At 45.5% G+C, this 15,931-nt stretch overlaps 1 long non-coding RNA gene across 1 annotated transcript; it reads left to right on the top strand.

Moving 5' to 3' along the window:
- Positions 1-13,627: 13,627 nt before the first annotated feature.
- LOC123168486 (uncharacterized) lies at positions 13,628-14,790 on the top strand. The gene is made up of 2 exons (XR_006484378.1): positions 13,628-13,869; positions 14,291-14,790. It is a non-coding gene; the product is annotated as an uncharacterized lncRNA (long non-coding RNA).
- The last annotated feature ends 1,141 nt before the right edge of the window (positions 14,791-15,931 follow it).

Here is a 15,931-nt window from a genome sequence, read left to right as displayed (position 1 = left end):
CTTCTGCAAACGGACTCCGAAATCAACGAAACCAAGTTTGTTGGAAAGCTAGCGACAAGGGCTAACACAATATTGATAGAAATACCAATAAGAAGGAAATTAGAAATGACACATAAGAAAATGGTGAGAACCCTTCCTCGAATAAGACTGGTAAAACCTCCAACATCGAATACGCAATAGAAGAAGCATGTGAACTCCGTTTTTGATGAACTCGAGCTTGTCAAGAAGATGACCATAAGCTCCAAATCTCACAAGGAGAAAAACAAACAAAAACCAAGAAAGATGATGCAAGCATGCAATGGTTTGAGCTCTCTATGAACAATACGATTAAGCTACTCACTTGAGAGCCCCCCTTGATAGTACGGTAATCGATCCTATAACCCGGTCTCCAAACTATCACCATGAGACCAGTAAAATAGAAAACCTATCAAGGGCAAACCTTTGCCTTGCACGAAGTCTACTTGATCTAGATGATGACGATTTTGACTTCCTCAAGTTGGACCACCTTTCGTGATTGCGTTGGCTCGATGAAGGCTAGTTGATTGGTCCCCCATACTCCACTATGGGTGAGTCACTCTTCGGTACACCTTCACGAGTCCATTGTCACCACAATGGACGTCAAGCTACAAGCATGATTTCTTCGTGATGCTCCACTTGAACTTGCACAACACAACCTTGATTTGATGTCATCCTCCATGGGTTGTATGAGATCTTCCTCTTGACGCAAGCCCATGGAAGCAAACCTAACACCACATAGAACTCTCACAAAGACCATGGATTAGTACACAAAGCTCAATGAAAAATGCTTACCAAACCGTGAGATCACTTGATCCCACTCGGTGTACATTCTACGCTTTGTGTGATGATCAACTTGAACCACTCTCTGTACTTAGTCTTGATCAACCTTGAATCTTTCCAACTCTCTTCATTTGGATGATGATGACCAATCTTGGATAATTCCTTAATAGCACCTTGGTTAACTCAAACTCTCCTTGAAAACAACACAAGTAATCCAAGAAAAGCCTATGGACAAAACCTTCAAATATAGCTCAAGGCAACCATTAGTCCATAGAGATTGTCATCAATTACCAAAACCAAACATGGAGGCACTGCATGTTCTTTCAGCCGACGACACCATCATCATGGTAGAAGGCTCGGAGTCGGACATCTCTAACCTTAAGTTCCTCCTCCTCTGCTTCCAACAAATGTCTGGCCTCAAGATCAATTTCGACAAGAGTGTGATGGTGATGGGCTACTCTCCGGCGGAATGCCTGAGTATTGCCAACCGACCTAACTGCCGCCTGGGCTCCTTTCCCGCGACCTACTTCGGAACGCCCATTAGTGACTCTAGGCTTACCGTCACTGACTTGCGTCCGACCGTGGCCAAGCTGCAAACGCGCATAGAGCCCTGGCAGGGTAGGTGGCTGTCGAAGGCGGCTCGGATGATCCTCATTAACTCCTCCCTTTCCAGCCTCCTCTTGTTCCTCATTAGCTTCTACAGGCTTCACGAGACTCTGCACCATGAGATCGCCAAAGTCCAGTCTCGTTTCTACTGGGCAGGCGACAACAATAAGCATAAATACATATGGTTAGCTGGCCAGACATTTGCAAGCCTCGGGAACAAGGAGGACTCGGTATCATGTGCTCTAAGTGCATGAATATTGCCCTCTTATCCCGCTGGCTCTAGCGCATTTCACAAGGGCATGGCGGCCTCTGGTTAGACATCATCCGGAACAAGTACCTGCGTGGGCAACCCCTAGCCTTCTGTCAGATATCTGGCGGTTCCCAGTTCTGGCAGTCGGTAATCCAGCTACTCCCTGTTGGGGAACATAGACTTTCAAACGATTTCCTACGATCACGCAAGATCTATCTAGGAGTAGCACAACAACGAGCGGGGAGAGTGTGTCCACGTACCCTCGTAGACCGAAAGTAAAAGCGTTTAAGTAACGCGGTTGATGTAGTCGAACGTCTTTGCGATCCAACCGATCTAGTACCGAACGCAAGGCACCTCCGCGATCTGCACACGTTCAGCTCGGTGACATCCCTCGAACTCTAGATCCAGCTAAGGCTGAGGGAGAGTTCCATCAGCACGACGGCGTGGTGACGGTGATGATGAAGTTACTGGCGCAGGGAATCCCCTAAGCACTACGACGATATGACCGAGGTGTAAAACTGTGGAGGGGGGCACCGGACACGGCTAAAGATTAACTTGTGAGTCTATGGGGTGCCTCCCTCCCACGTATATAAAGGAGGGAGGGAGGAGGAGGCCGGCCAAGAGGAGGCGCGCCCAAGGGGGAAGTCCTACTCCAAGTAGGATTCGGGCCCCCCATTCCTACTTCCACAAAGAGAAGGGGGAAAGAGGAGGAGGAGAGAAAGGAAAGGGGGGCCGCCCCCCAACCCCTAGTCCAATTCAGTTTGGGCTTGGGGGGGGGCTCCCTGGCTGCTGCCTGCTCTCTTCCACTAGGGCCCATGAAGGCCCATTAACCCCCCGGTACTCCGGAAAATACCCGATACACTTCGGAACTATTCCGGTGTCTGAATATAACCTTCCAAATCAATCTTTATGTATCGACCATTTCGAGACTCCTCGTCATGTCCGTGATCCCATCCGGGACTCCGAACAACCTTTGATACATCAAATCACATAAACTCATAATACGAATCGTCATCGAACGTTAAGCGTGCGGACCCTACGGGTTCGAGAACTATGTAGACATGACCGAGACACCTCTCCGGTCAATAACCAATAGCGGAACCTGGATGCTCATATTGGCTCCAACATATTCTACGAAGATCTTTATCGGTCAAACCGCACAACAACATACGTTGTTCCCTTTGTCATCGGTATGTTACTTGCCCGAGATTCGATCGTCGGTATCACCATACCTACTTTAATCTCGTTACCGGCAAGTCTCTTTACTCGTTCCGTAATGCATCATCCCACAACTAACTCATTATTCACAATTCTTGCAAGGCTTATAGTGATGTGCATTACCGAGAGGGCCCAGAGATACCTCTCCGACAATTGGAGTGACAAATCCTAATCTCGGTCTATGCCAACGCAACAAACACCATCGGAGACACCTGTAGAGCATCTTTATAATCACCCAGTTACGTTGTGACGTTTGATAGCACACTAAGTGTTCCTCCAGTATTCGGTAGTTGCATAATCTCATAGTCAGAGGAACATGTATAAGTCATGATGAAAGCAATAGCAACAAACTAAACGATCATAGTGCTAAGCTAACGGATGGGTCTTGTCCATCACATCATTCTCTAATGATGTGATCTCGTTCATCAAATGACAACACATGTCTATGGCTAGGAAACATAACCATCTTTGATAAACAAGCTAATCAAGTAGAGGCATACTAGGGACACTTTGTTTGTCTATGTATTCACACATGTACTAAGTTTCCGGTTAATACAATTCTAGCATGAATAATAAACATTTATCATGATATAAGGAAATGTCAATAACAACTTTATTATTGCCTCTAGGGCACATTTCCTTCAGTCTCCCACTTGCACTAGAGTCAATAATCTAGATTACACAGTAATGATTCTAACACCCATGGAGTCTTGGTGCTGATCATGTTTTGCTCGTGAGAGAGGCTTAGTTAAAGGGTCTGCAACATTCAGATCTGTATGTATCTTGCAAATCTCTATGTCCCCTTCCGACACTTGATGACAGATGGAATTGAAGCGTCTCTTGATGTGCTTGGTCTTCTTGTGAAATATGGATTCCTTCGCCAAGGCAATTGCACCAGTATTGTCACAAAAGATTTTCATTGGACCCGATAAACTAGGTATGACACCTAGATCGGATATGAACTCCTTCATCCAGACTCCTTCATTCCCTGCTTCCGAAGCAGCTATGTACTCCGCTTCACACGTAGATCCCGCCACGACGCTCTGTTTGAAACTGCGCCAACTGACAGCTCCACCATTCAATATAAATACGTATCTGGTTTGCGACTTAGAGTCATCCAGATCAGTGTCAAAGCTTGCATCGACATAACCATTTACAATGAGCTCTTTGTCAGCTCCATAAACGAGAAACATATCCTTAGTCCTTTTCAGGTATTTCAGGATGTTCTTGACCGCTGTCCAGTGATCCACTCCTGGATTACTTTGGTACCTCCCTACTATACTTATAGAAAGGCACACATCAGGTCTGGTACATAGCATTGCATACATGATAGAACCTATGGCTGAGGCATAGGGAATGACTTTCATTTTCTCTCTATCTTCTATAGTGGTCGGGCATTGAGTCCCACTCAACTTCACACCTTGTAACACAGGCCAGAACCCTTTCTTTGACTGATCCATTTTGAACTTCTTCAAAATCTTATCAAGGTATGTGCTTTGTGAAAGTCCAATTAAGCGTCTTGATCTATCTCTATAGATCTTGATGCCCAATATGTAAGCAGCTTCACCGAGGTCTTTCATAGAAAAACTCTTGTTCAAGTATCCTTTTATGCTATCCAGAAATTCTATATCATTTCCAATAAACAATATGTCATCCACATATAATATTAGAAATGCTACAGAGCTCCCACTCATTTTCTTGTAAATACAGGCTTCTCCAAAAGTCTGTATAAAACCATATGCTTTGATCACACAATCAAAATGTTTATTCCAACTCCGAGAGGCTTGCATCAGTCCATAAATGGATCGCTGGAGCTTGCACACTTTTTTTAGCACCCTTTGGATCGATAAAACCTTCTGGTTCCATCATATACAACTCTTCTTCCAGAAATCCATTCAGGAATGCAGTTTTGACATCCATTTGCCAAATTTCATAATCATAAAACGCGGCAATTGCTAACATAATTCGGACAGACTTAAGCATCGCTACGGGTGAGAAAGTCTCATCATAGTCAACTCCTTGAACTTGTCGAAAACCTTTCGCAACAAGTCGAGCTTTGTAGACAGTAACATTACCGTCAGCGTCAGCCTTCTTCTTGAAAATCCATTTATTCTCTATGGCTTGCCGATCATCGGGCAAGTCAACCAAAGTCCACACTTTGTTCTCATACATCGATCCCATATCAGATTTCATGGCCTCAAGCCATTTCGCGGAATCTGGGCTCATCATCGCTTCCTCATAGTTCGTAGGTTCGTCATGGTCAAGTAACATGACGTCCAGAACCGGATTACCGTACCACTCTGGTGCGGATCTTACTCTGGTTGACCTACGAGGTTCGGTAGTAACTTGATTAGAAGCTTCATGATCATCATCATTAGCTTCCTCACTAATTGGTGTAGGAATCACTGGAACTGATTTCTGTGATGAACTACTTTCCAATGAGCGAGCAGGTACAATTACCTCATCAAGTTCTACTTTCCTCCCACTCACTTCTTTCGAGAGAAATTCCTTCTCTAGAAAGGATCCATTCTTAGCAAAAAAAATCTTGCCTTCGGATCTGTGATAGAAGGTGTACCCAACAGCTTCCTTTGGGTATCCTATGAAGACACATTTCTCCGATTTGGGTTCGAGCTTATCAGGTTGAAGCTTTTTCACATAAGCATCGCAGCCCCAAACTTTAAGAAACGACAACTTGTGTTTCTTGCCAAACCACAGTTCATATGGTGTCGTCTCAATGGATTTAGATGGTGCCCTATTTAACGTGAATGCAGCCGTCTCTAAAGCATAACCCCAAAACAATAGCGGTAAATCAGTAAGAGACATCATAGATCACACCATATCTAATAAAGTGCAGTTACGATGTTCGGGCACACCATTACGCTGTGGTGTTCTGGGTGGCGTGAGTTGCGAAACTATTCCGCATTATTTCAAATGAAGACCAAACTCGTAACTCAAATATTCACCTCCACGATCAGATCGTAGAAACTATATTTTCTTGTTACGATGATTTTCCACTTCACTCTGAAATTCTTTGAACTTTTCAAATGTTTCAGACTTATGTTTCATCAAGTAGATATACCCATATCTGCTCAAATCATCTGTGAAGGTCAGAAAATAATGATACCCGCCGCGAGCCTCAACACTCATTGGACCGCATACATCAGTATGTATTATTTCCAACAAGTCTGTAGCTCGCTCCATTGTTTCGGAGAACGGAGTCTTAGTCATCTTGCCCATGAGGCATGGTTCGCAAGCATCAAGTGATTCATAATCAAGTGATTCCAAAAGCCCATCAGCATGGAGTTCCTTCATGCGCTTTACACAAATATGACCTAAACGGCAGTGCCACAAATAAGTTGCACTATCATTATTAAACTTATATCTTTTGGCTTCAACACTATGAATATGTGTATCACTACTATCAAGATTCAATAAAAATAGACCACTCATCAAGGGTGCATGACCATAAAAGATATTACTCATATAAATAGAGAACCATTATTCTGTGATTTAAATGAATAACCGTCTCGCATCAAACAAGATCTAGATTTAATGTTCATGCTTAACGCTGGCACCAAATAACAATTATTCAGGTCTAAAACTAATCCCGAATGTAGATGTAGAGGTAGCGTGCCGACGGCGATCACATCGACTTTGGAACCATTTCCCACGCGCATCGTCACCTCGTCCTTAGCCAATCTTCGCTTAGTCCGTAACCTCTATTTCGAGTTGCAAATATGAGCAACAGAACTAATATCAAATACCCAGGCACTACTGCGAGCATTAGTAAGGTACACATCAATAACATGTATATCAAATATACCTTTCACTTTGCCATCCTTCTTATCCGCCAAATACTTGGGGCAGTTCTGCTTCCAGTGACCAGTCCCTTTGCAGTAGAAGCACTCAGTCTCAGGCTTAGGTCCATACTTGGGTTTCTTCACTTGAGCAGCAACTTGCTTGCCGTTCTTCTTGAAGTTCCCCTTCTTCCCTTTACCCTTTTTCTTGAAACTAGTAGTCTTGTTGACCATCAACACTTGATTCTCCTTCTTGATTTCTACCTCCGCAGCCTTTAGCATTGCGAAGAGCTCGGGAATTATCTTATCCATCCCTTGCATATTATAGTTCATCATGAAGCTTTTTGTAGCTTGGTGGCAGCGATTGAAGAACTCTGTCAATGACACTATCAACCGGAAGATTAACTCCCAGTTGAGTCAAGTGATTATGATACCCAGACATTTTGAGTATATGTTCACTGACAGAACTATTCTCCTCCATTTTGCAGCTGTAGAACATTTTGGAGACTTCATATCTCTCAATCCGGGCATTTGCTTGAAATATTAAATTCAACTCCTGGAACATCTCATATGCTCCATGACGTTCAAAACATCGTTGAAGTCCCGGCTCTAAGCCGTAAAGCATAGCACACTGAACTATCTAGTAGTCATCAGCTTTGCTCTGCCAGGCGTTCACAACGTCCGGCGTTGCTCCTGCAGCGGGTCTTGCACCTAGCGGTGCTTCCAGGACGTAATTCTTCTGTCCAGCAATGAGGATAATCCTCAAGTTACGGACCCAGTCCGTGTAGTTGCTACCATCATCTTTCAACTTAGCTTTCTCTAGGAACGCATTAAAATTCAACGGAACAGTAGCACGGGCCATTTATCTACAACAAACATAGACATGCAAAATACTATCACGTACTAAGTTCATGATAAATTAAAGTTTGATTAATCATATTACTTAAAAACTCCCACTTAGATAGACATCCCTCTAATCATCAAAGTGATCACGTGATCCAATTCAACTAAACCATGTCTGATCATCATGTGAGATGGAGTAGTTTTCAATGGTGAACATCACTATGTTGATCATATCTACTATTTGATTCACGCTCGACCTTTCGGTCTCAGTGTTCCGAGGCCATATGTGCATATGTTAGGCTCGTCAAGTTTAACCCGAGTATTCTGTGTGTGCAAAACTGGCTTGCACCCGTTGTATGTGAACGTAGAGTTTATCACACCCGATCATCACGTGGTGTCTCGGCACGACGAACTGTCGCAACGGTGCATACTCAGGGAGAACACTTGTACCTTGAAATTTAGTGAGAGGTCATCTTATAATGCTACCGCCGTACTAAGCAAAATAAGATGCATAAAGGATAAACATCACATGCAATCAATATAAGTGATATGATATGGTCATCATCATCTTGTGCCTTTGATCTCCATCTCCAAAGCACCGTTATGATCACCATCGTCACCGGCTTGACACCTTGATCTCCATCGAAGCATCATTGTCGTCTCGCCAACTATTGCTTCTACGACTATCTCTACCGCTTAGTGATAAAGTAAAGTAATTACATGGCGATTGCATTTCATACAATAAAGCGACAACCATATGGATCCTGCCAGTTGCCGATAACTGTTACAAAACATGATCATCTCATACAACAATTTATATATCATCGCGTCTTGACTATATCACATCACAACAAGCCCTGCAAAAAAAAGTTAGACGTCCTCTACTTTGTTGTTGCAAGCTTTACGTGGCTGCTACGGGCTTAGCAAGAACCGTTCATACCTACGCATCAAAACCACAATGATTTTTCGTCAAGTGTGCTATTTTAACCTTAAACAAGGACCGCGCGTAGTCACACTCGATTCAACTAAAGTTGGAGAAACAGACACCCACTAGCCACATGTGTGCAAAGCACGGCGGTAGAACCAGTCTCATGAACGCGGTCATGTAATGTCGGTCAGGGCCGCTTTATCCAACAATACCGCCGAATCAAAGTATGACATTGCTGGTAAGCAGTATGACTATTATCGCTCACAACTCTTAGTGTTCTACTCGTGCATATAACATCTACGCATAGACCTGGCTCTGATACCACTGTTTGGGAACGTAGTATTTCAAAAAAATTCCTATGATCACGCAAGATCTATCTAGGAGAAGCATAGAATGAGCGGGGAGAGTGTGTCCACGTACCCTCATAGACCGAAAGTGGAAGCGTTTAAGTAACGTGGTTGATGTAGTCGAACGTCTTTGTGATCCAACCAATCTAGTACCGAACGCATGTCACCTCCGCGATCTGCACACGTTCAGCTCGGCGACGTCCCTCGAACTCTAGATCCAGCTGAGGCCGTGGGAGATTTTCGTCAGCACGACGGCATGGTGACGGTGATTATGAAGTTACCGGCGCAGGGATTCGCCCAAGCACGACAACGATATGACCGAGGTGTAAAACTGTGGAGGGGGCACCGCACACGGCTAAAGATCAACTTGTGTGTCTATGGGGTGCCCCCTCCCACGTATATAAAGGAGGGAGGAAGGAGGAGGCCGGCCAAGAGGAGGCGCCCAAGGGGGGGAGTCCTACTCCAAGTAGGATTCGCCCCCCTTTCCTACTTCCACAAGGAGAAGGGGGAAAGAGGAGGAGGAGAGAAAGGAAAGGGGGGCGCCCCCAACCCCTAGTCCAATTCGGTTTGGGCTTTGGGGGGCGCCTCCCTGGCTATTGCCTCCTCTCTTCCACTAGGGCCCATGAAGGCCCATTAACCCCCCGGGGGGTTCCGGTAACCCCCCGGTACTCCGGAAAATACCCGATACACTTCGGAACTATTCCGGTGTCTGAATATAACCTTCCAATATATCAATATTTATGTCTCGACCATTTCGAGACTCCTCGTCATGTCCGTTATCTCATCCGGGACTCCGAACAACCTTCGGTACATCCAATCACATAAACTCATAATACGAATCGTCATCGAACGTTAAGCGTGCGGACCCTATGGGTTCGAGAACTATGTAGACATGACCGAGACACCTATCCGGTCAATTACCAATAGCAGAACCTGGATGCTCATATTGGTTCCTACATGTTCTACGAAGATCTTTATCGGTCAAACCGCACAACAACGTACGTTGTTCCCTTTGTCATCGGTATGTTACTTGCCCAAGATTCGACCGTCGGTATCACCATACCTAGTTCAATCTCGTTACCAGCAAGTCTCTTTACTCGTTCCGTAATGCATATCCCGCAACTAACTCTTTAGTCACATTGCTTGCAAGGCTTATAGTGATGTGCATTACCGAGAGGGTCCAGAGATACCTCTCCGACAATCGGAGTGACAAATCCTAATCTCGATCTATGCCAACTCAACAAACACCATCGGAGACACCTGTAGAGCATCTTTATAATCATCCAGTTACGTTGTGACGTTTGATAGCACACTAAGTGTTCCTCCAGTATTCGGGAGTTGCATAATCTCATAGTCAGAGGAACATGTATAAGTCATGATGAAAGCAATAACAACAAACTAAACGATCGTATTGCTAAGCTAATGGATGGGTCTTGTCCATCACATCATTCTCTAATGATGTGATCCCGTTCATCAAATGACAACACATGTCTATGGCTAGGAAACATAACCATCTTTGATAAACAAGCTAGTCAAGTAGAGGCATACTAGGGACACTCTATTTGTCTATGTATTCACACATGTACTAAGTTTCCGGTTAACAATTCTAGCATGAATAATAAACATTTATCATGATATAAGGAAATATAAATAACAACTTTATTATTGCCTCTAGGGCACATTTCCATCACTCCCGGTCCTCCGCATTGGGACTTCCATCTCGATTGGATCTGGGGTTGCGACTCTGTTCGGTTCGACCGGTGGGCGGGAGACACCCCCTTCGCGCCTCGCTTCCCCGTCCTCTTCTCCATCTCCGTCGACCCTTCCATTTCAGTAGAGAGGGCCCTTACTGACCTAGGGCGCCTCGCATTCCGGAGGCCGTTCGGACCTCCGGATTCCGCCGCTTGGCGTGAGTTACTTGATTGCGTCGCTCTCCAGGAGCCGGTAGTGGATGCCGGCCCGGACCAGGTTAGGTGGCGTCTTGAGCCGTCATGCCAATTCTCCACCAAGTCCCTCTACCAGGCCATTGCCCCTTCCACCGCCCCCTTCGCGGTGGTGTCGTCCATCCGCCTGCCCCTGAAGATCCGGATCTTCATGTGGCAATGGATCCGTGGACGGACCCTGTCTGGGGTGGAGGTTCGCAAGCGAAATGGCCCTGGGACTGGCCTTTACCCGCTTTGCGATGTCCTCGAAGACTCGAATCACATCTTCTTCTCTTGTGTATCCGCTCAATTTGTGTGGAGCTGCTTTAGAGAGGTGGTCGGTGGCAACTGGTGCCACACCAACTTCCCCGACCTATTCGCCGAACTCCAGAACTCCCCCTTGCCCTCTCGCCACATTAGGTGGCTTGAGATTGGGGCACTCGCTTGGACCCTCTGGACGATCCGCAATAAACTTGTGATCCAGCGCATTCCTCTTCGATGGGCTACTGACACTCTCTTCAAACTGTCTGGTTACTTGCAGCTTTGGCGGCCGCTTAGCCGCCCTCAGGACCGGGACGCCATCTCCGCCTTCATCGCCGACCTCCGCTTGATGGCCGACCGTCTGTCGCCTCCGCTCCCTCCGCCACCGCCGGAGCCAGATTAGGCGTTGGACTTGTTCTCCGGCTCCCCTTGTTTTCTTTTTGTTAGGGCTTGTTGAGTTGTGCCCTCAGCAGAACCTTTGTACTTCTTCCTGTGAGACTTGGGCGTGTGTGTTCTGAACTAGTGCTTGTATATGTGCTCTTGGCGGTTTGCTTTATTTATAAAGCAGGGCGAAAGCCTTTTTCGGTAACGTAGAACACATGTGCACTGTATGAAGCCGTGCATGGGTCGTTCAACCGTCAACGCAGAGCAGTCCACATGCGCCCACGTGTTGCCCAACTTTTGATATTCACTCATTTTGCTCCGTATGTAGTCCATAGAAGAATCTTCACAAAGTCTTAAATTTAGGAACGGAGGGAGTATATATGTACACTCTCACGCTCATGGCACTTTATACACAGACGATCGAGTGACATTCCTTGATCATCCGTAATTTCGCAAAAGGCAAACGCATCGTACGTGAACTAGGTGCCGTGAAAATGTGGCGTTGCACAAGTGCAGTTGCTAAGAGCATCTCCAACAGGCGCCCAAAAACTGGACCGCGCGCTAAATTTCGGGTTTTTTGGGCGCAGGACAGCTCCAGGCGAAGCTGTAAAACAGTGCGCGCGCAAAAAAGTGTTAGGCGCGCGCTGAAAAACGGTATCAAAAGCTTCAAATTTGAGGCGCCGGATTGCGCGCACTTCACAATTACACTGCGTGTTCTTTTGGGCGCGCGTTTTTTGGCATTTGCTAAAGCAATGTTGGGCCCAGCAGTGGCGCGCTAAAACTATTTTAGGGCGCGGAATTTTTGTACCTGTTGGAGATGCTCTAACCTGTGAAACATTAAAGGTGGCGAGGAAAAGAGCTCAGAAGATCTAAATTTGCGCTTCTGCAAAGCGTGCAGTGCCTGCCAGCAAAACGTGCACAAACGTTGGCAAACCATGTGATTAATTAACAACACGCACTCGCTTTTTTAGTAGGCGTGGTGCGCCTCCCTCTTGCCACACGTGTGATAGTTATCGACGTCTAAAAAAGCATAAGCTAATTTACCCAAAGTGCTGTTTTGATTTACTTGCTTTTTTCATATGCTGGGACGGAAAGCATCAGCTAAAATGACTATAGATATTGATCGGCCGCCATGCCTGTAAAGCAGACACATGGTGCATCAGTACTGTGGTACATGTCATTTTCAATCCGGCCTAATGTACGTAGACACGATGGTCGTTGTAAAGAGCTGGATAGGAAGGTCCACTCAGTTCATCCAACTAAAAATGAGGTCCACAGTTGGTTGCGTCTAGCTACTACTACAAGCTAAGCTAAGTTCAGCTAAGGATAACACGCATGCAACAAACATGCCCGCACGTACGTTTAAACTAGGACATGGTTGCTGCTGCAATTTCTGCTTTTTTCCCTTTCTCCTCTACGCGTGAATTCACAAATGTAATGATGCCGTAAGAGGTAAGCGTGCATGATCATGGAAGCTGCTTCAACTTGGTCCTTTGCAGCATGCCAGGCATAAAAGAATGTCTGCATGCAGTAACTTCTTCCCTCTAGGGGACTGCTAAGCGAAAGATCCGTCACCTAGCGCGCCGTCGAATCTGACAGTTGTACTTTGCAACAGATGTCTTGTTGTAAAGATATTTGTAATAAAGGTTATGTTGAGTTTTTTTGTAACATATGTTGAGTTGCCAGATTTGTTTTTGCAACATGAGTCGTGTTGCAGAATATTTTTGTAACATAGGTCATGTTGCGGGATTTATTTTGCAACATAGGCCATGTTGTGGGATTTAGCCATTGCGGGATCTAGCCCTTGGTCGGTTTGCAACAAGGGATCAGTTGCAGAACCTTTTTTCTGAAACAATGGACCAGTTGTAAAACGTGGACATGGAGGGGTTGGCTCCTGACCGTCTGACGGAACCCATCCAACGGACATGTAGGCGGTGAACGCTCGCATAAGATCGGTCGGTTGAAGGGAATCATTTCCCTTTTTTTCCTAAATTTCGGTCGATACTTTTGATGGCTGGAATTTTTCTTTTGAATTTTTGTTGGCTGGATTCTGATGTGACGGATCACCGATCTCGGCAGCATATCATTCTCTTGGAAAAAAATCCGTGCGTACCGGTTGCAAACCTCATCCTTTGCAACCCGGACGTCATCTGCTGCCACGTGTACAGCTGGACATCGGACGGCCTCCTCGCGTTTGCCCCACGCGAGACGCGGCTCGGCTCCAATCGCTGCAGGCACGCCAACATCGGCTCTTTTTCGTGCGATGTCTGACTCGTAGGCTATGCGCGGCTCGGCTCCACACAAAACAGAGCAGTCGCCGACTCCAATCCTGTGCTGCCGGGATTCAGCCCCACCGCCGCCGACGTCGCCGGGAATCTCCTCGCCGCCGCCGCCGCCGCCGCCGGGAATCGCCTCGCCGCCGCCGGGATTCGCTTCAGCGCCGCCACCGAGAATCGCATCGCCGCCGCCGGGAGTTGCCTCCGCTGGGAGTCGCCCAAACTTGCGTCCGCAAGAGGTAATTTCCCCGGGCTCGTGCAGTGCTTTGCTAATTCTTCTCTTAAACTACTCAGTAGTTAGCCGAATCCTATCACGGATCATAAGCGATGGCTGTATGCAGGGAGGTAAAAGAGCTGAATGCTTTATTTCACTGTTGATTGCATCGGGAGAGAAGCAAATGGAGTTGGATGAACTTTGTTCCAAAAAAAATCTGATGCTTTGTAGTTTGATTCTAATCCTAATTAATGATTAACAAATCTCTCCAAGTCTGAAAAAAAGAGATATGTATCAGTCCCTTAGTGAGTACATAGTTATCAATTGATAGTTTAAGCATGTGGCTCCTTTGTGACATGATGATTTACATGTACTGAATTGTTTTTTCCACCTCACCTTGTATGGATAATTGCTAATGCATGATCTTGGACTTCTGATTAATCCAGGTAGGATTATCTCTTTGCTACAATCTGAAGAAGTGGAGGGCTAGGAAACCAAAGCTTCTTGACTGTTTACAAGACTAGAGTCAACTGGATTGCTGCTGGCAGAGTGTTATAGTAGAACATTAAAAAGGAATAAGCTTCTCCCCTCTGCATGCTTGAAGAGCTTCAGTCAAGATGGCGCTGCACAGCATTGGTGCTTCGAACAAGGATGATGCCTTGTACAGGTGCAAGATGCATAGAATCCTAACCGTAGTAAAAGGTTGTGGTAGGCATCCACATGAGGGAGCGAAGAGGCCACCTACTCGCACAATAGCTACACTCCGCCGTCATTCTTATATCCAAAGGCTCTCCCTGAAGACGCAATGGTTGTTGATGGAGCAGACTTAGACTAGGAATGTCAAATCTTGCAAATGTGATGTTGAATTCATGACAACTTTGTACCGGCCTATAGCTGATTGTTCTCCCTGACAATACATATGGATAATATAAAATCTTCATTTTGATGGATGTGTTAAAAAATGTGAGTGTTTCTCCAGTTTCTCTGATTTGCTATGCATTGTAGCGAAGCTGCTATATTTTACTGTCATTAAGTAGACTGCAATTTGGAAAATGCTTATATTCTAGTACAGCAGTTCATAAATTCTATAACTTCTTTAGCAACTTGGCGTACAAACTCATCAAAAACTCAAACATTGCAAATGAAGACAAAATCCAGTGTGCTATGGTACATCAATTCACTAGTAGAAAACAGGGCTTTTGTTCGGGCCTGGCTAGCCCATTAGTCCCGGTTCCGCACGAACCAGGACCCATGGGGTGCATTAGTCCCGGTTCGTGAGCCTAGGGGGCCGGCCGGGCCACGTGGGCCACTGGTCCCGGTTCGTCTGGACCTTTTGGTCCCGGTTCAACGCACGAACCGGGACCAATGCGCCTCGCCCCTGGCCCATGACCATTAGTCCCGGTTTGTGCCACAAACCGGGACTAAAGGGTTGGTCCTCGTTGCGGCCAGAGTTTAGTCCCACCTCGCCAACCGAAGGGCGCTCACACCGGTTTATAAGCCCGTCCCTCTCTGCCTTGTTGAGCTCCTCTCAAAATGAAAATAGATGCCCTTATACGGGGAATTTGACCTAAATTCATAGTGAGTTTCTCTGAAATTCATAGAAATTTATTATGAATTTAGGTTGAATTTTCTCTATAGGCGCATCTATGCTCATTTTTTATGTTGGGGTTGGCGATCTTTACAGACTTTTTGTGTGTTGAATATACACCATTCAAAATCAGTCTCTTCTTTGAATGGTTCATTTTCAATACACAAAAAGTCTGGACTTCAAATAAGTTCAAGAAGATGAAATCCCTTTGTAACAGATGAGTTTTCATCCGAAACCCTGATACTTTGAAAAAGATTGTCCATTTTGTTCACGAAGTGCATACACCTTTTGCTGGGACCCTCTCAACTTTCTTGCACATGCTATGTGGATGAAATAATGATACCATGCCAACTTTCAACCTTTTCAGAGTTCATTTGAAATGCTTTTCAATTTTATGGTCTTATAGTTCAAAATAATTAGTAAATGCATGAAAAATAACAAATGAAGTCAGAAAGGATTGAAAAATGATGATGTGGCTTTGAATGATGCATTTTGAACA

Source organism: Triticum aestivum, chromosome 7D (assembly GCF_018294505.1).
Source record: "Triticum aestivum cultivar Chinese Spring chromosome 7D, IWGSC CS RefSeq v2.1, whole genome shotgun sequence".
NCBI lineage: Eukaryota > Viridiplantae > Streptophyta > Magnoliopsida > Poales > Poaceae > Triticum > Triticum aestivum.
The sequence above is the reverse complement of the archived record's forward strand: the minus strand, read 5'-3'. Positions and strand labels throughout refer to the sequence as shown.